Genomic DNA, 24,645 nt, shown 5'->3' with positions numbered 1-24,645 from the left:
AGATATATAGACAGACAGATAAGTAGGTAGGTAGGTAGATAGATATATAGACAGACAGATAAGTAGGTAGGTAGATAGATATGTAGGCAGACAGATAAATAGGTAGGTAGGTAGATAGATACATAGACAGACAGATAGGTAGGTAGCTAGATAGATATCCGTATCTGAAGAAATACGGATGTGTGCACCGATACCTACTTGGATTTAATCCCTTGATTAAATCCAAAAAGGTGTCGGTGTACATAGAATTTATCCCATCAAAAAAAATGAATGTCACATAGGCTATGAGACATTAACTTTTTTTGATGGAATACATTTTCACGTTATTCATGGACTTTAGTGCTGCGGATATATTCCTTATTTTTTAGATAGATAGACAGAAGATCCCAGAAGAGCAGCACAACTTGAAGTTTCAATAAAGTAGATGGTGCACGCTGGTTGGGACCCCCGGTAAGTGGCTCACAACTTAAAGGGGTACTCCGGTGGAAAAAACATTTTAAGTCAACTGGTGCCAGAAAATTAAACAGATTTGTAAATGACTTCTATTAAAAAATCTTTACCCTTCCAGTACTTTTTAGCAGCTGTATGCTACAGAGGAAATTCTTTACTTTTTGAATTTCTTTTTTGTCTTGTCCACAGTGCCCTCTGCTGACACCTCTGGCCGTGTCAGGAACTGTCCAGAGCAGCATAGGTTTGCAATGGGGATTTTCTCCTGCTCTGGACAGTTCCTGATACGAGCATCAGGTGTCAGCAGAGAGCACTGTGGACAAGACAAAACAGAAAATAAAAAAGAAAAGAATTTCCTCTGTAGCGTACAGCTGCTAATAAGTACTGAAAGGATAAATATTTTTTAATAGAAGTCGTTCACAAATTTGTTTAACTTTCTGGCACCAGTTGATTTAAAAAAAAAAAAATTCCACCAGAGTACCCCTTTAAATATACACAAGATACCAGCAGCACACAAAAATTTGGTGCAAAAAAAGGTGAAGATTTATTGCATCATTCCAGTGTAAGGGTGCATGCACAATACGTTTCTGAAGATACGGGACCGTATACAGCTGGGGAGAGGGGGCGGAGAGTTGGGGGCGGGGCAACCGCACCCTGCCATATGCGGTCCCGTATCTAATGTATTTCAATGAGGCTCCGTTTTGCCCCGTATACGGCTTCCCGACCGGACCTAAAAACGCTGTTGACTACGTTCGTAGGTCCGGTCGAGAAACTGCCCGGTCGGAAGCAACGTTTCTGCAACCTCAGGTACTTGATACTTGATACTTTATCTGCATCTGGCTCCTGCTCTATAGTAGTAGCGCCATAGCAATATGGTTTTTCTTCTTTTACTACAAGAAAGCAAGCAAACGCAGAAGCAAGGCAGACCAGAATCATTGCACAAGCCAACTGCTTGATGACCGTAGGAGCAATGTTCGATCTAAGCTTTCCAAATACAGAGAAAATTGGGCAATGTTCCACCCAAGGTGGGTGACCTGAAACAAAGATGTTACTAAAGTGATTCACACAGGGCTAAAACAAGGCTCAAGAGGTAAAAACGAGGTGCATGGGGATCCTTATGTGCGGTAGATAAGGTTAGAACTATGAGGCTAGATCCATATGTAGGTCCATATGAGCTGGTAAATGTATGCATTGTAAACCAAACCAGCTGCATTGGCCAATAGCTGCACAATTTTGCTGAAAAGCCTGGCAACATCATGTGGCCATTGGGCATGCGGGCATGGTTTTTAGACGCATGCTTTTGGCAGCCTTAAAGTCTATTAATCCCATGTACATAATAATGTTACTAATGCGAAGCACGTGTTCTTGCTAATGTGCGACACATGGAGGTACTAAGTTAGTGACCTGATTAAATTATATTACCTATAAATTCATTGATAGATGTTGGCTGATTCTAGTTCCTCGGGGGCAGGACGAGACACACTGACCTATCAGGCAGTAGACTCAAAGGCACTACAATGCATGGTTAGTACAGAGGGGCACTGACAAGGTGGGAGTGACAAGCAGTGTTCCCTATTTGAAACTAGTCAGTCTAGGGTTGCCACCTTTCTTACAAAAAAAAATACCCGCCATGCTAATTTTGCATAATTAATTATATATGCGTGACATCACAGGATACACATATGCGGGGGAAATTTTGTCCCATTCTGACCCCTATAACTTTTTTATTTCTACATTATAGGAGCCTGTATGAGGGTAATTTTTTGCGCCCTGGTCTGTGGTTTTTAACAGTATCATTTCTGTTTTGGTGTGACTTTTTGATCGCTTTTTTTTTTAAATTAAAATCAATAGTTGCAGTTGGTTACTAACTACAACTCCCAGCATGCCCTGTTACAGCCTGTGGCTCTGCAGCTCCCCATAGCGAAAACAACAACTCCCAGCATGCCCTGATACAGCCTGTGGCCCAGCAGCTGCCCCAAACGAAAACTACAACTCCCAGCATGTTGGACTATGCAGTAGCAGATAGTATAGGTCAGTGTTTCCCAACCAGGGGTGCCTCCAGCTGTTGCAAAACTACAACTTCCAGCATGTTGGACTATATAATAGTATATAGGTCAGTGTTTCCCAACCAGGGGTGCCTCCAGCTGTTGCAAAACTACAACTTCCAGCATGTTGGATTATATAATAGTATATAGTAGAGGTCAGTATTTCCCAACCAGGGGTGCCTCCAGCGGTTGCAAAACTACAACTTCCAGCATGTTGGATTATATAATAGTATATAGTAGAGGTCAGTATTTCCCAACCAGGGGTGCCTCCAGCGGTTGCAAAACTACAACTCCCAGCATGCTCGGACAGCCGTTGGCTGTCCGGGCATGCTGGGAGTTGTAGTTTTGCAATAGCTGGAGGCGCTGTGGTTAGGAAACACTGGTATAGGTTATGGTGCAACATTTGGAGGATTGGTTGGATAAATACCAGCCATTGCATTGCCGGTATATTTAATATAAAAATACCGGCAGGGTCGCCAAAATACCGGCTGTGCCAGTAAAATACCGGCCAGGTGGCGACCCTAGTAGTGCCCAGCTTTCTTTAAGCCAGCAACACAGAATTGCATCACATAAAGATTAGCGTACAGGCAAATAGACTTACGCAGCGTCCCTGGTGGTTTAGGGCAGTGAAGGTGTTAATGTCTGCGTCCCTAGCTTGCTGACCTTCGCAGATGTCGCATTGTCTTCTCCTAGTTACGCTGCTGGTCTTAATGTAATAGCAGAATAGTAGAATTTCGTATTTCCTACACGTGTACATCCATCCTGACCTGCAGTCTTACAAATCTAGACACACAGATTTACATTCCGAAATACAAGAAATAGAACATTCGCCTGCAGTTACATTCCAGCCCGACATTCAGACATTATTGTGCGCAAATTAAATTTCCTTGTAACCAAGTTTCTTTCATATGTTTCCTTATGCAGTGCAGCGTGGCACAGAGGAGGGGACGCTAAGTGATGCCGGTAAAAACCACTTAGGGTGCATTCACACCACGTTTTTCCAATACGGTTCCCATATACGATTTTAATGTGAAAACTGCACAGAACCGTATTGTAAACCGTATGCATTGACTCTACAGGGTGGGCCATTTATATGGATACACCTTAATAAAATGGGAATGGTTGGTGATATTATCTTCCTGTTAGTATATGTGAGGGGGGAAACTTTTCAAGTTGAGTGGTGACCATGGCGTCCATTTTGATGTCGGCCATTTTGAATCCAACTTTTGTTTTTTCAATAGGAATAGGGTCATGTGACACATCAAACTTATTGGGAATTTCACAAGAAAAACAATGATGTTCTTGGTTTTAACGTAACTTTATTCTTTCATGAGTTATTTACAAGTTTCTGACCACTTATAAAATGTGTTCAATGGGCTGCCCATTGTGTTGGATTGTCAATGCAACCCTCTTCTCTATATATTACTATATACTACTACATACACCGCAGGAGAAATGCTAGCACAGGCTTCCAGTATCCGTATACACTGCTCTATACTACTATATACACCGCAGGAGAAATGCTAGCACAGGCTTCCAGTATCCGTATACACTGCTATATACTACTATATACACCGCAGGAGAAATGCTAGCACAGGCTTCCAGTATCCGTATACACTGCTATATACTACTATATACACCGCAGGAGAAATGCTAGCACAGGCTTCCAGTATCCGTATACACTGCTATATACTACTATATACACCGCAGGAGAAATGCTAGCACAGGCTTCCAGTATCCGTATACACTGCTATATACTACTATATACACCGCAGGAGAAATGCTAGCACAGGCTTCCAGTATCCGTATACAATGCTATATACTACTATATACACCGCAGGAGAAATGCTAGCACAGGCTTCCAGTATCCGTATATACTGCTATATACTACTATATACACCGCAGGAGAAATGCTAGAACAGGCTTCCAGTATCCGTATACACTGCTATATACTACTATATACACCGCAGGAGAAATGCTAGCACAGGCTTCCTGTATCCGTATACACTGCTATATACTACTATATACACCGCAGGAGAAATGCTAGCACAGGCTTCCAGTATCCGTATACACTGCTATATACTACTATATACACCGCAGGAGAAATGCTAGCACAGGGTTCCAGTATCCGTATACACTGCTATATACTACTATATACACCGCAGGAGAAATGCTAGCACAGGCTTCCAGTATCCGTATAAACTGCTATACACTACGATATACACCGCAAGGAGAAATGCTAGCACAGGCTTCCAGTATCTGTATACACTGCTATATACTACTATATACACCGCAGGAGAAATGCTAACACAGGCTTCCAGTATCCATACACACTGCTAAATACTACTATATACACCGCAGGAGAAATGCTAGCACAGGCTTCCAGTATCCATATACACTGCTATATACTACTATATACACCGCAGGAGAAATGCTAGCACAGGCTTCCAGTATCCGTATACACTGCTATATACTCCTATATACACCGCAGGAGAAATGCTAGCACAGGCTTCCAGTATCCGTATACACTGCTATATACTACTATATACACCGCAGGAGAAATGCTAGCACAGGCTTCCAGTATCCGTATACACTGCTATATACTACTATATACACCGCAGGAGAAATGCTAGCACAGGCTTCCTGTATCCGTATACACTGCTATATACTACTATATACACCGCAGGAGAAATGCTAGCACAGGCTTCCAGTATCCGTAGTTTCAGGTGCTGTAGAATGGGCAAAACAAAAATTGGAACAGGACCCTCAGTTTACGCAGAAGATTTTGTTCAGTGATGAGGAAACTTTTATGTGAATGGTGAAGTTAACAAACAAAACCATCGCTATTGGTCTGACACTAACCCACATTGGATAGATCCCTCCAAGACTGTTGGAACACAAACATTGATGGTATGGTTTTGGTATATGGGGTACAAAGATAGTGGGGCCATTCTTCATCAATGGAAACCTCAAGGCCACTGGATATGTGAAATTGCTACATGATGATGTGTTTCCCTCTTTAAGCACTGAAGCTGGCACGTTCCCTGAGTTTTTCCAGCAAGATGGTGACCACCACATTATGGGTGTCAGGTCCGAGCATTCCTAGATGAACAGTTTCCTGGAAAGTGGATTGGTCGTCGTGGGCCAGTTGAATGGCCCCCAAGGTCTCCCGATCTGACCCCCTTAAACTTTTATCTTTGGGGTCATCTGAAGGCAATTGTCTATGCTGTGAAGATACGAGATGTGCAGCACCTGAAACTACAGATACTGGAAGCCTGTGCTAGCATTTCTCCTGTGGTGTATTTAGTAGTATATAGCAGTGTATACAGATACTGGAAGCCTGTGCTAGCATTTCTCCTGCGGTGTATATAGTAGTATATAGCAGTGTATATGGATACTGGAAGCCTGTGCTAGCATTTCTCCTGCGGTGTATATAGTAGTATATAGCAGTGTATATGGATACTGGAAGCCTGTGCTAGCATTTCTCCTGCAGTGTATATAGTAGTATATAGCAGTGTATACAGATACTGGAAGCCTGTGCTAGCATTTCTCCTGCGGTGTATATAGCAGTGTATACGGATATTGGAAGCCTGTGCTGACATTTCTCCTGCGGTGTATATAGTAGTATATAGCAGTGTATACAGATACTGGAAGCCTGTGCTAGCATTTCTCCTGCGGTGTATATAGTAGTATATAGCAGTGTATACAGATACTGGAAGCCTGTGCTAGCATTTCTCCTGCGGTGTATATAGTAGTATATAGCAGTGTATACGGATACTGGAACCCTGTGCTAGCATTTCTCCTGCGGTGTATATAGTAGTATATAGCAGTGTATACGGTTACTGGAAGCCTGTGCTATCATTTCTCCTGCGGTGTATATAGTAGTATATAGCAGTGTATACGGATACTGGAAGCCTGTGCTAGCATTTCTCCTGCGGTGTATATAGTAGTATATAGCAGTATATACGGATACTGGAAGCCTGTGCTAGCATTTCTCCTGCGGTGTATATAGTAGTATATAGCAGTGTATATGGATACTGGAAGCCTGTGCTAGCATTTCTCCTGCGGTGTATATAATAGTATATAGCAGTGTATACGGATACTGGAAGCTTGTTCTAGCATTTCTCCTGCGGTGTATATAGTAGTATATAGCAGTGTATACGGATACTGGAAGCCTGTGCTAGCATTTCTCCTGCAGTGTATATAGTAGTATATAGCAGTGTATATGGATACTGGAAGCCTGTGCTAGCATTTCTCCTGCGGTGTATATAGTGGTATATAGCAGTGTATACGGATACTGGAAGCCTGTGCTAGCATTTCTCCTGCGGTGTATATAGTAGTATATAGCAGTGTATACGGATACTGGAAGCCTGTGCTAGCATTTCTCCTGCGGTGTATATAGTAGTATATAGCAGTGTATACGGATACTGGAAGCCTGTGCTAGCATTTCTCCTGCGGTGTATATAGTAGTATATAGTAGTATATAGAGAAGAGGGTTGCATTGACAATCCAACCCAATGGGCAGCACATTGAACACATTTTATAAGTGGTCAGAAACTTGTAAATAACTCATGAAAGAATAAAGTTATGTTAAAACCAAGCACATCATTGTTTTTCTTGTTAAATTCCCCAATAAATTTGATGTGTCACATGACCCTCTTCCTATTGAAAAAACAAAAGTTGGATTCATAATGGCCGACTTCAAAATGGCCGCCATGGTCACCTCCCATCTTGAAAAGTTTCCCCCTCACATATACTAATGTGCCACAAACAGGAAGTTACTATCACCAACCATTCCAATTTTATTAAGGTGTATCCATAGAAATGGCCCACCCAGTATATTGAAAACCGTATGCCAAAAGATGCATCCTTTTTGCATCCTGTACAGTTTTGTCATTTTTTTTCCTGTACCCAATACCGTAGCCTACCACGGTTTTTGATCCGGGTAAAAAACTGTATTAAACCCTATACGTTTTTTTTTAACATGGGAGTCAATGGGACCCGTTCAGAACCGTATGTGCGTACGGTTCCATCTGGTTTGCACCATACCGTTTTTTACTTTGCACAGTTTTTCTTGGGGGGTAGGGGGGGAATTGTTGGGAATTTTAATCAAACAAGTGAAACTTTATTCAGAATAGAGTGAAAAGTTAAAAACTTATATTTTTTTATTTTTATTTATTTTTTTAAACGGATGCAACCGGACATCATTTTTCAAACCGTATACGGGTTAAAATTTGAACACACGTTTTGATACAGTTTAGTCTGGTTTTTAGGAATCAGTTTTTCATCAAAAACCTAATACAGGAACTGTATTGCAAAAATGTGGTGTGAACCCAGCCTTAGATGAGACGGCTGCTGTGATATCCCAATGAGATTTAGCTTTGCCTGACATAGGATACTACAAGTACAGATGTCATCTATAGGCACACAAGTCCATTTATTTCATAAGTAGCCCCAAAAAAATAACAATAATTCTGGAGGACCCCAAAAAAAAAAATACAAAAAATAAATAAAAAAGGACAATTGAACAGCATGCCATCTTCACCACAAATATTACCCTGGTCAAGTGTCAATTTGTGGCCCTATATTTTGTAACTGTAATGTAAATAAATGTAGTTGTCTGGAATCAGAATATACCTTATCATATAGAGCGTACTGATTGGCAGCAGCACCATATCCAGAAGGCAATCTCAGGAGGTGGCACCATTTCACATCAGTGCTAATCGCACCCCTGCTGTCCAGTGTCTGGCAGCATCCCTAATTCAGTCACTATCTAAGTGTCATGATGTCCTAACTAGCTTTAGCTTTTATGCAGCATAGTTCAGTAGTTAAAGGTTTGTCTGCTTTTTCCAACTTCTTTTTGCAAAAAGGGTCCTCAAAAAATAAGTTGTCCAGCTGCTGTGACCTCCAGCAATCCCCCAGTTAATGGTGACACATCTGGGCAATAAGTGTTCAGTCTTCCTACAGCACCACTTCAGGACAAATCGAGCATTGCAATGTGTTTAATAGAATGGATAGCTTGTCCATATAATGCTTAGACATTTTGGGTCCTCCAGAGAGAGGAATGATGTTGTCTGCTCTCAACTTTGGATCATTTATGGAGACCCGGAACTGGGGATTCTCCTCTATAACTTAAAGAGTTCCTGTCATCAAACCATATTTTCTAAACTAACTTAAATTATATTTCCAAACTACTCCTAACACCCCTCCTGCTCTTAAATGTCTGAGCTTTAAAAAGCTGTGTATCATACCTTTCCCCTAGCCCACATTGTGTGAGCTCCCGGCAGGAGAAAGTGGGCGTTCCCCAGCAGGCGCGACATCACTGGAGCCTGTGAGACCTGTGCCTCGCCATGCCCCACACACACTTCCTGAGTTTGGTCTCCTGCCAGGCCAGGAGGAGACCAAACTAACTGTTTGACTTGCGGCAGGGAACAGAACAGAGACACCTAGTGGCCATTTTTTCAATCACATTAAAGACATATAAAGGTTGAGAATTTTAACAGCAAGTCAACAGCAAAGTGTCTTATAATTACATAAGAAACAATATATTAAAAGTTTAGTTTGGCGACAGGGACTCTTTAAGCACTATGACCCCCTAGAAATGACAATTCATTATAGCCTATAGTAACCAATTCTGAATTCATTATTGGTCCATTGCACTGCTAGTTGGTCTTCATGCTTAACTTGAAGGGGTTATCCAGGAAAAAACTTTTTTAAATTTATCAACTGGCTCCAGAAAGTTAAACAGATCTGTAAATTACTTCTATTAAAAAATCTTAATCCTTTCAGTACTTAAGAGCTGCTGAAGTTGAGTTGTTCTTTTCTGTCTAAGTGCTCTCTTATGACACCTGTCTCGGGAACGGTCCAGAGTAGAAGCAAATCCTCATAGCAAACCTATTTTGCTCTGTGCAGTTCCAAAGACAGACAGAGATGTCAGCAGATAGCACTGTTGTCAGACAGAAAAGAACAACTCAACTTCAGCAGCTGATAATTATTAGAAAGGTTAAGATTTTTTTTTTTTACTGTTTATTTATGGATTTAAACATTTTTTAAGAACAAGGAAAAACCACACAAAGAAAATATTCCAAAAGTCGTAAACATCATATCACGAAGAGAAAATGCTGATACAGCAGTCAAGCTTCCACAAGAGTTTAGAAGTATTACAAAGGTGTAAATAGTTGAACAAATGTATGAGAAAGCAATACTCTAGGGAAGGATTAGGATTTTTTAATAGAAGTAATTTACAAATCTGTTTAACTTTCTGGAGCCAGTTGATATAGAAAAAAAATATATATATTTTTTGGAATACCCCTTTAAGATGATGTTCCTCTTTACCAAAAAAACATACAATTTCCACTTGATCCAGGCATGGAAGGTTGTGGTACAAAAACACGTCCTTTATTTCATATCCAGTTTCAAAATGACATCAGTCAAGGCACCATTTCGCCCCCACACATGTCGCCATTGTCAAGCCAACAGTAACTTGATAAAGGTCTGTGTGGCCATTTGCCTGCTTTTTGTGGCTGGTGCCTTAGATCTTTTGGGAATTTAGAGGTGAATAGTGGATAAAGAAGTGTTTGATAAAGGGGAGTTCAACACTTGGGACACCTGTGATATCAAGAACAGAGTCCTCAGTCTCCCATCAGAATGGAGTGGTGGTTCTGTATGAGCACTAACACTCCATCCATTGTTTGTGGGGCTGCTGGAGAGTTTGACTATCTCTGAGATGTCATGTAGACAAATAATGGAGCAGCTGTGCACATGAATGACTGCTGCTTCATTCTGTGGAGAGTTCATGTCTGCTGCATAGAAGATAAGTGCTGATGGCAACTATTTAAAGGGGTACTCCACCCCTAGACATATTATCCTCTATCCAAAGGATAGAGGATAAGATGTCTGATCGTGGGATTCCTGCAGCTGGGGACCCCCGCGATCTCCGTGTTTGTTAGAGCGTCATGTACAGTGCTGGAGGCTCGTAAAGTCATGGTCATGCCCCCTCAATGCAAGTCTGTGGGAGGGAGCATAATGGACGTCACAACCCCTCCCATAAACTTGCATTGAGGGGGTGTGGGCATGCCCATGACCGTGACGTCATGAGCCTCCACCCGCATCGCCAGTCATCAAGCAAGGAGCGAAGTTCGCTCCGTGGACCGGATGTCTGGGGTGCCGCAGCCGAGATCGCGGAGGTCCCCAGCGGCGGGACCCCCGCGATCAGACATCTTATCTCCTATCCTTTGGATAGGGGATAAGACATCTAAGGGCGGAGTACCCCTTTAAGGATCAGTTATCAAAAACGCGTCAGCCATTGGTGCTTGTGTTCCATGGTTGGATTACGTGTAAAGTGTTTGTGCTCGGGGCTTCACACTCGTGCTCGTGGTTACATCGATACACACACACCTGTATGGAACTAGATTGAATTTAACAAAGCGTCAGATTTGTGCCCAATAACTGCGACGGAGGCCACTCCTTAAGAGGGCAAAAGTTAACATCGTAGGATAAATAACAAAATTCATGATTGTAAACCAATATCACAACAACTAACACAAACCTCTAACTTGAGACAGAAAAGTAGGATCTGCAAACTAGCTGTTCTAGTAATTGATGCCTGGTACGGAGGAGCTATGATAGTCACACCTACTCTTAAGGAAAACTAGCCAGCACTGAAACAGGAGCAGGCTGCTATGCTAGCTGATATATGCATCTTTAACATACTTACTTACTGTTACGCCGAGCGCTCCGGGTCCCCGTTCCTCCCCGGAGCGCTCGCCTCATCTTCGTTGTTGCAGCGCCCCGGTCAGATCCACTGACCGGGTGCGCTGCGGTCCCGCCTTCAGCCGGGGTGCGATTCGCGATGCGGGTAGCGCCCGCTCGCGATGCGCACCCCGGTCCCCGTACCTGACTCGCTCTCCCTCGGTCCTGTCCCGGCGCGCGCGGCCCCGCTCCCTAGGGCGCGCGCGCGCCGGGTCTCTGCGATTTAAAGGGCCAGTGCACCAATGATGGTGCCTGGCCCAATCTTCCCAATTAGCTTAATTGGTTCCCACCTGTTCCCTGCTTATATCTAGTCTCCTCCCTTGCACTCCCTTGCCGGATCTTGTTGCCTTAGTGCCTAGTGAAAGCATTCCCTAGTCTGTTCCTAGTCCGTGATCCTGACCTCCTGCCGTTGCCCCTGACTACGATCCTTGCCGCCTGCCCCCGACCTTCTGCTACGTCCGACCTTGCTTCTGCCTACTCCATTGTACCGCGCCTATCTTCAGCATCTTCAGCAGCCAGAGAGGTAAGCCGTTGCTAGTGGATACGACCTGGTCACTACCGCCGCAGCAAGACCATCCCGCTTTGCGGCGGGCTCTGGTGAAAACCTGTAGTGGCTTAGAACCGGTCCACTAGCGCGGTCCACGCCATCCCTCTCTGGCACAGGGGATCCACTACCTGCCAGCCGGCATCGTGACAGTAGATCCGGCCATGGATCCCGCTGAGGTTCCCCTGCCAGTTGTCTCTGATATCGCCCGACAGATCGCCCATCTAACCCACCAGCTGTCGGAAGTGTCCACCATTTTGCACCAACATTCGCAACTTCTTCAGCAATCATCTCCTCCGCCAGCTCCTGCACCTCCTCCGCAGCGAGTGGCCACTCCTAGCCTCTGCCTGTCCTTGCCGGACAAATTTAATGGGGACTCTAAGTATTGCCGTGGCTTTCTTTCGCAATGTTCCCAGCACTTGGAGATGATGTCGGACCAGTTTCCTACTGAAAGGTCTAAGGTGGCTTTCGTGTTCTGCCTTCTGTCTGGAAAAGCCCTGTCATGGGCCGCACCGCTCTGGGACCGCAATGACCCCGTCACTGCCTCTGTACACTCCTTCTTCTCGGAAATTCGAAGTGTCTTTGAGGAACCTGCCCGAGCTTCTTCAGCCGAGATTGCCCTGCTGAACCTGGCCCAGGGTGTTTCTTCCGTTGGCGAGTACGCCATTCAGTTCCGTGCTCTTGCTTACGAGTTGTCCTGGAATAGTGAGACTCTCTGCGCGACCTTTAAAAAAGGCCTATCCAGCAACATTAAAGATGTTCTGGCCGCACGAGAGACTCCTGCTGACCTACATGAACTCATTCATCTAGCCACTCGCATTGACATGCGTTCTTCCGGATGGCGTCTGGAGCTCCGCCTGGATATGGACTTTGTTCGCACGAAGCGTTTTTTCTCTCCGGCTCCTCTCTCCTCTGGTCCTCTGCAATCTGTTCCTGTGCTTCCCGCCGCGGAGGCTATGCATGTTGACCGGTCTTGCTTGACACCTCAAGAGAGGACACGACGCCGCATGGAGAATCTTTGCCTGTACTATGCCGGTACCGAACACTTCCTGAAGGATTGTCCTATCCGTCCTCCCCGCCTGGAAAGACGCACGCTGACTCCGCACGAAGGTGACACAGTTCTTGATGTCAACTCTGCTTCTCCACGCCTTACTGTGCCTGTGCGGATATCTGCCTCTACCTTCTCCTTCTCTACTATGCTCTTCTTGGATTCCGGATCTGCAGGAAAAATTTTTTTGGCCTCTCTCATCAACAGGTTCTACGTGCCTGTGACCAGTCTCGCCAGACCCCTCTACATCTATTGTTTTTACAATAAAAGATTGGACTGTCTCGTACGTTTCCACACTGAACCCCTCCTAATTTGCATCGGACCTCTTCACGGAAAAATTGAGTTTTTTTTTCTCAGGTTCTTTGGCCCCAAGAAGAGGGGGAGACCCAAGGGGGGGGGTACTGTTACGCCGAGCGCTCCGGGTCCCCGTTCCTCCCCGGAGCGCTCGCCTCATCTTCGTTGTTGCAGCGCCCCGGTCAGATCCACTGACCGGGTGCGCTGCGGTCCCGCCTTCAGCCGGGGTGCGATTCGCGATGCGGGTAGCGCCCGCTCGCGATGCGCACCCCGGTCCCCGTACCTGACTCGCTCTCCCTCGGTCCTGTCCCGGCGCGCGCGGCCCCGCTCCCTAGGGCGCGCGCGCGCCGGGTCTCTGCGATTTAAAGGGCCAGTGCACCAATGATGGTGCCTGGCCCAATCTTCCCAATTAGCTTAATTGGTTCCCACCTGTTCCCTGCTTATATCTAGTCTCCTCCCTTGCACTCCCTTGCCGGATCTTGTTGCCTTAGTGCCTAGTGAAAGCATTCCCTAGTCTGTTCCTAGTCCGTGATCCTGACCTCCTGCCGTTGCCCCTGACTACGATCCTTGCCGCCTGCCCCCGACCTTCTGCTACGTCCGACCTTGCTTCTGCCTACTCCATTGTACCGCGCCTATCTTCAGCATCTTCAGCAGCCAGAGAGGTAAGCCGTTGCTAGTGGATACGACCTGGTCACTACCGCCGCAGCAAGACCATCCCGCTTTGCGGCGGGCTCTGGTGAAAACCTGTAGTGGCTTAGAACCGGTCCACTAGCGCGGTCCACGCCATCCCTCTCTGGCACAGGGGATCCACTACCTGCCAGCCGGCATCGTGACACTTACGACATCATGACATACTTCCTTATGACATCATGGCAAGAATGAAACCGATATATATACCTGTCAGGCATAACATTAAGCTATCAAACTCCCTGCTATTGAGAGACAAAAATAAACTGTTAGCAAAATGATATATAATAACAAAACTGCATGACAGACCTTTGGTTATAATAACCTTGTGACGCCATATCGCCTGTACATGCCAACAGGCATGCCTGTAGATGTGACAGGTCTTAGGGAACCATTGTGCCTGTAGACATGACAGGTCTTTGCGTAACCATTGTGCCTGTAGATGTGACAGGCCTTTGCGTAACCATTGTGCCTGTAGATGTGACAGGTCTTTACGTAACCATTGTGCCTGTAGATGTGACAGGTCTTTACGTAACCATCGTGCCTGTAGACGTGACAGGTCTTAGCGTAGCCATCGAGCCTGTAGTCGTGACAGGTCTTGCGTAGCCATTGTGCCAACACGAGCGTATGTAAAGTAAAAATGCAATTGGCGTATATACAGTGTAAGTTCTATGGGAGTGTTTTTTTGTTTTTTGTTTTTTATATGCACAACATAAATGCATGCATGAAATGAGTAGTATCACTAGTATGAGGATATGTACCTGAAATCACTATTATAAAGCTGTATATGAAATGATTGTCATCAGGACATGCTCATGAAAAAAACAAAACAAGCATACCGCTAAATTGCAGCAGTAATAGGTTAGAAAGCATTGTGCATACCGCTGATGCTCCATGTATCTGGTCCTATTATAATTATATAGGGTAGCCGTACCAGCGAAATACACCTACAAAGGATTAACCAGGGCCCCCTTTTACACACCATGGGAACAGGACAACCTGAAAGTCTGCTACTGAAAACTGTCCGCTGGCTCAGCATGAGATTCACACTGCCAATATAACATTAATCTATTCCCTGAACGAAATGGTATAGCACTATACTTGAATCAATGAGCGGCAACTCCATCTGACACATGAACCAGAGTAAGAACCAGCCCTAAACTGCCGTGACTGCCTGGACTCCAGCAGGATGCCACAGCCCCACCAGATGCCACCGAGACCCTGAGCCAAAGCCAGATCACGTGAGCACCCCATCTGAAGCAACGGCCCCACGCAAACCGTGGTGTCAAACAGCGGAGACCCCCTCCTACTCCCTTACTACTGTGCTGCACCCTGGCACTCCAAGCGCAGCTCACGGAGTAACTACTGTGCGGGCTCTCTGTCCCCCAATCTATATATGAACAGTACCTTTCGTGGCGACCTCCGTAACGGAGGTAAGCCACGATCTTACCAAGCGGCTGACAAGGCATCCCGTCGTGAGGTAAGTAGCAGACTACGGGAGATGTTGCGGCCGAGCCGACAACATAACCCACATGAACAGCGAGGCTCAATAGAGGTGAGCAGCCGTAGAATTTCAACACATGGCAGGAGAATCAAATGCTGGATGCAGCACGTCTACCTGTTCTGCAAAACGCCACATGCTTGTGTTCCATGTTTGGATTACGTATATAGTGTATAAAGAAAAAAGAGGAACTCATGTCTTCTGCATTGCTGGATAAAATTCCTTATGCGCTTGAAGCTTCTTCTGCCAGCTTGTCCATGTGGTAGTAGAGGTTTAGTGCAAAACCGATGATCTGACCAGCAAGATTTATTTTCCCAGAGTGTTTCTTTAAGCCTGTATATGTTACAGGTCAATATACGCATGTCAAACTGAATACTTTGGCCAACGTAAATTCACTGCCAGCCTTGACCTTAAGAGCCTCATTGACTGAACACATTTTGTGCTGAATTTATTGACCCAGCAATTGTTGTTGTACCTGACCTATATTGATGAATCTGATGTGGCTATGAATGTCAACAACACGCACTTAAGAGGCTCTTCAAGGCGAGTAAACTTAAAGGAAACAAAAATTTCCAGTCACGAAGAGTGCGCGTCTCATTACAGCCTCCAGTTAATGGGCAGCTCCTTGGTTTGTTCACCATTACATTTCGCATATGGAGGATACAGGTCAGATCAATACTGTCGCTCTCGGTTCTCATTTGATCTTAGGGGCTTTGAACCACATTGCTGCTTCTTTGTACATAGATTTTAATTAAAGTGACCTGTCAACCTCAACAAAGAGCTACACTGGTGTCTGCAAAAGGATTGTTGCATCAAATATGATTGTCTCCTAATGGTCCCACTGCAGTCAGACATAGGCGTATGTTTTCGCATTGAGCTCATAGTAAGAGGTTGGGCCAGGTGTGTCATTGCTTTGAGGCATGTCAGACATTTCCGGGAGGGCTTACACCAAACTATCTATTACCCAGAATAAAAGAAAAGACACAAAGGGGCCTTCTATTCTGGTGCTTCTCCAACAGTCAGATTAGTCCAATTGGTACAAGTAAAAGGACTTTATTTGTAATGGTGCACTATTACAAATAAAATCCTTTTACTTGTACCAATTGGACTTATTTCCTATCTATTAGAGAAGCACCAGAAAATACGTTTCTTTTCTTTTATTGCATTACGTTGAAGTTGACCATACACCCGAGGGCTATCATGGCCGTTGACCAGCTATTGATTGCATGCGGAAAATGGGAGTTGTGCCCAATTTTGTGGTCCTATTTAGAATTTTTGTACATTTTTCAAGGTGATTTTTCACAAGGTACGCACCCCCTTGTTTTTTTTATTGCTTTTACTCACTAGGAATTTCTTCTTCTCTTCTGCTTGTATGTTCGTTTTCACTCATTTTGGTGTCCTATTCATGATCCAAGATGACCAGTACTAAACATCTCACCTAGAGAAGAGTGTGTATGAAAAAGGGCTCTAGTGCAGGGGATTGTAAGAATAGATAACAAGAGTTATATGTAAAATAAAACATGTTGGTCAATGGTCATCAATTACAGAGATGGTCACCTATAGAGTGATCCATCAGAAGTGGCTTGTCTAAATAGAATGGATGCATGCGGCCTCCTGACTTGTGCATGTCCTGAAGGTGAATGGCGTCTTCCTCCACAATCAGATAATATTAGTGATGAGAAGGGTCAGGCATATTGGGTTTTTCAGTATCAGAATTTCTGCCATCTGTGAATTACCACTTTAAACAGATTTGTGTTTGAGGACCCTGCTAGACATTGTGTTTAATAAGTTATCCCCTATCCTGTGGATGATCTCGCACCCGGCACCCCGGCTCTCTGCATGAATTAAGTCTGACGACCACGGCACGAAGATGTGGCCTCCATGCCTCCTCCATGCATCTCTATGGGAGTGCGGGAGATACAGCGTTAGTGTATCGCCAACTCTCCCATAGACATGCATGGAGGTGGCGTGTTGGTGACTGTCTTGTGCGAGGTCAACATACTTCATTCATGCAGAGAGCCAAATAAGTAGGCGAAAGGGCTCAGAGGGTTCCAGTGATTGGACCCCCTGCGATGTGACACTTAACCCCTATGCGCAGAATAGTGGATAACTTTTTTTTATACTGGACTTGTCCTTCAATGTTCACAGAGGAAGAGAATGCCACCCTGTAGGTACTTACCATCTGATCAGCAACACTGCACTACCAATGAGTCCTTGAGGCAAACAGAAAAGGAGATGGGATGGACTTACCTGGGCACTTGCCATGGTGGGAAACGCCTCCTGGGCTTTTGAACCTTATTTGCATAATAACAAAATGGCTTATATCTCTGCACTGGAAAGAACTATAAAGATAAAAGGTATACCTGAAATCCTGATGACTAGCCTATCTAGCCATGTGCTTATATACACCCCTTTTTCCTGCTGACAGGTCCGCTTTAGGGGGGGCTTTATTGTTTGTTATTTACCTTTCTGCAATCCTGGATGAAATTCACACCACAACATAAAGAGTTACAGTAAATAAGCAATTAAAAGTCATCTTTTTCTCCTTTTCAGGATGGGAGTCTGCGCTCGGCTGTGTAGAAAGCTGCATCACGAGTGTGACCGAGAGAATCCATTATTGGCTGAAGTCCACAAGCAAATGAAAAACTAATGAAAAGACTTCAGGAGCCAGTGAGGGAGCGGTGACCTTCCCGAAGCTTCTTAAAGGTCATTAGAAAATAACATTCTTTCTTTTCGTTTGGTCTGGGAAGCTAGAGCAGGGCAGCCCTGCTGGAACTCAGGTGTGTCAGAGACCGTGGGGGTTATTTATCAATAATGGTCTTGGCTAGATCATTTTTGTTGTTTGTCTAGATGTGGTTTTTTTTTGGCGGTGCTGCTCCAAATTTATCATATTGTCGCAGTGACCATGATAAATTTTACGCAGATCTGCACCCAGATCGTTTTCTACCGCCGCTTTCAGATCATGTCTACCCTGCTTCTAAAGAGCTTGTTTGTCTGGGTGTTTGGCTTTATTTGTTTCAGTTTTAATTTTAAGGCAAATTAATGTCTAAAATAAGGTCTGCAAAGAGAGTCTTGCATTTGAATAGCGGTTTACCTTGCCGCAGACCAGGAAAAAAAAATATTGTTCGAGAGACGGTGGTCTTAGTTGAACAGATTTGTGTGTATTGGAAATAAACCAAAAAAGGGAGGAAAAAAAGCTAATTTGACATAATATCACACCAAACTCCAAAAATGGGCTGGATAAAATTATTGGCACCCTTTCAAAATTGTGGAAAAATTAGATTGTTTCAAGCATGTGATGCTCCATTAAACTCACCTGGGGCAAGTAACAGGTGTGGGCAACATAAAAATCCCACCTGAAAGAAGATAAAAAGGAGAGCAGTTCGCTTAGTCTTTGCATTGTGTGTCTGTGTGTGCCACACTAAGCATGGACAACAGAAAGAGGAGAAGAGAACTGAGGACTTGAGAACCAAAATTGTGGAAAATGATCAACAATCTCAAGGTTACAAGTCCATCTCCAGAGATCTAGATTTGCCTTTGTCCACAGTGCGCAACATTATCAAGAAGTTTGTTAATGTTTTGTGGTTGTTTTGCTGCCTCTGGCACTGGGGGGCCTTGAATGTGTGCAAGGAATCATGAAACCTGAGGATTACCAATGGATTTTGGGTCGCACTGTACAGCCCAGTGTCAGAAAGCTGGGTTTGCGTCCGAGATCTTGGGTCTTCTAGCAGGACAATGACCCCAAATATACGTCAAAAAGCACCAAGAAATGGATGGCAACAAAGTGCTGGAGAGTTCTGAAGTGGCAGCAATGAGTCCAGATCTAAATCCCATTGAACACCTGTGGAGAGATCTTAAAATTGCTGTTGGGAAAAGGCGCCTTCCAATAAGAGAGACCTGGAGCAGTTTACAAAGGAAGAGTGGTCCAACATTCCGGCTGAGAGGTGGAAGAAGCTTATTGATGGTTATAGGAAGCGACTGATTTCAGTTATTTTTTCCAAAGGGTGTGCAACCAAATATTAAGTTAAGGGTGCCAAAAATGGTGTGACATTATGTCCAATTTCCTTTTTTCCTCCCTTTTTTGGTTTAGTTTCAATACACACAAAGGGAATCAACATGTGTATAGCAAAACATGTGTTACTGCAATCCTTTTCTGTGACTGTATACATATATATATATATATATATATATATATATATATATATATATATTGTGGCAGTGTGGCAAGGAAAGGGTGTATTTCCCTTGTTAACTCTGCAGAATGCTCCACCTGTTGCCTGGTTAATGAGGTATCAGGAAGGGAAAGTGTGTTTAAAAGGAAAAGAAACAGAATAGTTGGGGCTCTCCCTGGGAAACAGCATGCTGGCTGTTAGAGGGGGAGACACACGGACCCTGCTTAGGTAACCCGCAGAAGGCCCTGCGAGTGGTACAAGAAGTGGTGTGAACTGTGAGTAACAGGTTGCAGGAGACCCATGTGTAACTGGCTGAGGGAAGCTCACCAGTTGGTAGTCAGGGCATGCTGATATGTGTAGTCAGTGACCAGACGGTCTAGGACTTTATTTTGTTCCTGTTTATGTTTTGTTTTACCGGCAACCTGGGGAAATAAAGCTGGCGAGGAGCCAGACTTGTATGCGGAACTGTGGTCTGTGGTGTTATTGTGAGAAATGTGTCCCGTGGCAAGTGACCAGGACGAGCCCAGAGCTAATCCTCAAGGAGGAATCCTTACTATATATATATATATATATATATATATATATATTTTTTTTTTTTTTTTTTTTAATTTTTATTTTGTTATCATCACTTTGTCGGATATCTTTTTAAACTTGGGCACATGAAATTGTTAGATTTTAGCCATTGCTAACAATCTTATTGTTTCTTACGTCTTTCTCATTCCTTTAAAGGGTTACTCCGGTGCTTAGACATCTTATCCGCTATCCAAAGAATAGGGGATAAGATGCCTGATCGTGCGAGTCCCGCCGCTGGGGACCCCCGGGATCTTGCACGCGGCACCCCGTCACACCTCCGCCCCTGAGTGACGTCATGCTCTGCCCCTCAATGCAAGCCTACGGGCGGGGGCCCCTCCCGTAGGCTTGCATTGAGGGGCGGAGCATGACGTCACACGCCGCCGGCCGTGTGGTCGCCGGTAATCAGACCCGGAGCGAACACGCTCCGGGGACTGATTACAAACGGGGTGCTGCGTGCAAGATCCCGGGGGTCCCCAGCGGCGGGACTCCCGCGATCAGGCATCTTATCCCCTATCCTTTGGATAGGGGATAAGATGTCTAAGCACCGGAGAACCCCTTTAATTGTCTGTTTTACGGTAAATAAAATTCAATAGGAAACATGGTACATGTCTTGGATGTTATACTGCTGGAATAGGCACACAAATTTATTTTTTATGCTGTTTTCGAAAGGGTTTTGCACTTTTTTTTTTTGCAAGCAAATACTTCTAAACTGTATCCAAAGACATCATCTGCTTAAAATGCCTATAAAACATGTGGGGGGAAAAAGCAGCAAAAATAATATAGTAAACCATGCTCCATAAAACAAATTGGTACCAAGAGGTGATAGCCTAATGTGGTGATGGGTATGGAAGGGCAGATGTTATTAACCCTTTGTGATCGTGACGCCAGGGCATGGTTGGCCTGTACACCACCTTAGGTAGACCATCTTCCCCTGTGCGAGGCACTGGGCAATTAATCACTCCGACTCAAGGTTACAGTTAACTGGTATGCTTTACTGAGGTAGACAAGGTGTTAAAGTCCATACAGCTCAGATGGGCACTATGGAGATGCAGGGTAAACTTAGGGAAGATTATCAGATTGCTGGGGCTTGTAGTTGTAATTGACTTGACTGAAGCAGCCACACTTGACTTTAGCAATTGACAGACTTGACTCTGACTGACTATTTGGACTTCTGTAGTTTGCCCACTGGTTTAGTTCTTACCTTGCAGCTTTGACTTTCACTACAGGTGCAAGGGTTAAAGGGGTACTACCGTGCTGAAAACTTATCCCTTATCTAAAGGATAGGGGATAAGTTGCCTGATTGCGCGGGGTCCCATCGCTGGGGACCCCCGTGATCTCGCACGCAGCACCCCACTCTCATCAGGCCCCAGAGCGAACATCGCTCCAGGTCTGATGACTGCCATTCACGAGTATCGGTGTCACGGCTCCGCCCCCTCAATGTAAATCTATGGCAGGGGGTGAGACCGCTGTCATAGACTTGCATTGAGGGGGCGGAGCGAGACGTCACAGGGGGGAGGAGCTGTGACGTCACGATCACCGGCCCCGTCATCAGAACTGAAGCGGATGTTTGCTCTGGGGCCTGATGAGAGCAGGGTGCTGCGTGCGAGAGATCGTGGGGGTCCCCAGCAGCGGGACCCCGCACGATCAGGCAACTTATCCCCCATCCTTTAGATAGGGGATAAGTTGTCAGCACGGTAGTACCCCTTTAACTTGCAGTAGAAGTGTGGTTGCAGGACTAGGCCTCAGGCCTTCTTCTGGATCACAGCTCCTCAGCTCCTCACTTCACTGTACCTCAGCATGCACTCCAGAGCAGGAGCTCAAGAGAGTGAGCTGAACCCTGACCTCACTTTATAAGGGGAACAGTTTAGACTGAGATCCCATTGGCCATTGATAAGCCACCTGTTCACCTTGCATACTCCCCTTGACAACAGGGTTACTAAGAACATTATTTAAAGTGACAAACACCTCAAAAGATTAACCAACATATGACCTGAGAGTTTATAGTCCTTAGGAGGGATGTGGACCCAGGGGAACACTGGAATAGAAGCCGCCACACAGGACGGGCAGGTGTACAGAATAACGGATAACAGATTCTGTACTGGGCCACCAAACTAACATGTTCCTTGACTTTGCAAATATGACTGACTTGTGTGTGTTTCTCTAACTCAAGTATTGCACTCATTGTAGCAGGGTTTTCTCAGGGGTGTAGCAGAGGAACCTTTAAAAGACTTAACACAGGATCCCACAACAACACTGGCCCTGCTGAGTATCCCCCGACTTGTAATCCATCTTCTTAAATGGACCAGGATATAAAGGAAAGCGACGTGATTTTCTGTGTGCAATCAGGCCCATGAAACTTCTCCTGAACGCTCCCTTGACTCTATAGTGGACATCTTGTTAGCGTGGAATAGGCTAGGTGAACAGCTTGGACTCTCTCATGGTCTCATCTCAGCAACTTCGTCAGAACAGGTCGCCAGGGCTTTTATAGACCCTGCCTCAAATGTACCTGACATGAGCTTTAGTCCTTAAAGGGGTACTCTGCCCCTAGACATCTTATCCCCTATTCAAAGAATAGGGGATAATATATCTGATCATGGTTGTGACGTCATGCCCCCTCAATGCAAGTCCCTCCCATAGACTTGCATTGATGGGTGTGGTGCTACGAGGAGACGTGGCCGTGACATCACAAGCCACGCTGCCAGCTCAAAGCATTCAGAACAAAATGGACAGTGGAGTACCCCTTTAAAGGTCCTAAAAAATGTTCTATTCTTTCTCTAGACAACACTAAGTGATGTTTGAAAGAACTCTGCAGCACAGGACTGTAGTCTGGTGTTATAAACCTTGCGTTGCATTGTAGCTCCAGCAAAACTGGGGAAAATTACACAAAATGGCGTCAAAAATAGTAACGTATGTAAAAAAAAAAACTTATCGAAGACATCAGTGTTCATCCACTGCCCAATGTTTTATCCATTGTGGGGCATTACAAAAGGACCTTATTTTTGAGACACGGGACATGACGGAGTTCCTTTATAAAGATAGACCAGAGTGGGAATTGGTGGGGAATACAACGTGCCTTCATATCAGCGTGTATGGGCTAGAATCCAGCAGCAGAGAAGCAACGACCTAAAGCCCGTCACAGAGGGGGAGATTTATCAAAACCTGTGCAGAGGAAGAGTGGTGCAGTTGCCCATAGCAACCAATCAGATTGCTTCTTTCATTTTCCACAGGCCTCTTTAGAGGCCTGTGGAAAAAGAAAGAAGCAATCTGATTGGTTGCTATGGGCAACTGCACCACTCTTCCTCTGCACAGGTTTTGATAAATTTCCCCCAGAGAGTATAAAATATATATAGTGTTGTAGTGCACGATAAGTAATATACGGTGTCTAAGAGGTGTAGGATCCAAATCACTAGAAGCTTTTGAGAAAATAATACAAGACTATGGCTATTAACTCCATCCAGCAGTCAAGGTCAGTGATGAGAATCAATTGACTTAAGGACAGTCGTATATTGAAGCATGTCCTCTTGGAAGAACTGCTATTATATACTTAAGATGATACTTTTAGGTTCCGTGATTTTTTTATTGTAATTTATATTCCCTTGTTTCTTGCAGTGGGGATATTGGCAAATGCAGTACTGGGTTTAGGTCTCAGGGGTCCACAGAATATGCAGCACCTTAAAGGGGAACTCTGTCAGGTGAATATTTAGAAATTCTACAGAAGCATATAGCATGATTTACCTGTCTGCTCTAGTCCCAAAACCATCAACAACATTTTTTGCACGACTTAGTCCTGTATTTCCTGGTTGAATTCCCAGAATGCATTGCTTTTCCTAAGCTGTTCATTATAGCCCTCCCGTCCTGCCTACTCCCATTTCACAGAACACCTGCAAGCTCCCCATCCGGAGCTCACTCTCTGTTCACACAGTCAGGCTGCAGGCAGCACCTGCTGTATTTATTCCCTGTCTGCTCCTCTGTTTGTGGAATTGTTCATCTCAAGGCAGAATGCTCTAAGCACATACTATTCTTCCCTAAGAGTCCCACTAAAGATATATATGTATATGTGTATATGACAGGAAGATGGTGATGGCGATGAGCTCCATATCCAGTCACTATATGAGAGCTCAGTGCAATGACAAATTCTTCTATATAATAGCCCTAATAGCCAGGGGTAGGTAAACAATGTTCTCATGCAAAATCTGTAACCTGGCCCCACCTATCATGTGCTATTTATGATACAGGTATCTTCTCATGTAGCAGAGACATCAGGCCCAGATGTGACTGCTAACTCTGGCCTCCTTATAGCTCTGCCGGTTCAGCTTATATATATATATATATATATATATATATATATATATGCCACAAGACATAAAACTTTGCCCTTTAGCAGACTGCTATGCCTCATCCTTGAGAAAGCCATGTAGAGTGGCGAAACATGTAGGATGCAGCAGAATTAGGTTTTAACAGCACCAATATCCACTGGCTGAGAACAAAATAGAGGCAAAATCACACTGCAGGTGCTATTGCCGTATAAGCACACATAAAGCTCTAGTCAGGACTGAATATATCCATCTCCAGTGTATAGCATC

At 44.7% G+C, this 24,645-nt stretch overlaps 1 protein-coding gene across 3 annotated transcripts in view; it reads left to right on the top strand.

The window, feature by feature from the left end:
• The window catches only part of LOC130290337 (leucine-rich repeat and fibronectin type III domain-containing protein 1-like protein), a 693,710-nt gene that overhangs the window by 316,823 nt on the left and 352,242 nt on the right, over positions 1-24,645 (top strand). For all 3 annotated transcript variants that reach the window (XM_056537836.1, XM_056537835.1, XM_056537838.1), the window contains one exon: positions 17,871-18,023. The gene's annotated coding sequence lies outside the window, so the exon portion shown is untranslated. The remainder of the gene's footprint in view (positions 1-17,870; positions 18,024-24,645) is intronic.

The sequence above is a fragment of the Hyla sarda genome, chromosome 9, assembly GCF_029499605.1.
Source record: "Hyla sarda isolate aHylSar1 chromosome 9, aHylSar1.hap1, whole genome shotgun sequence".
Lineage (NCBI taxonomy): Eukaryota > Metazoa > Chordata > Amphibia > Anura > Hylidae > Hyla > Hyla sarda.
The sequence above is the reverse complement of the archived record's forward strand: the minus strand, read 5'-3'. Positions and strand labels throughout refer to the sequence as shown.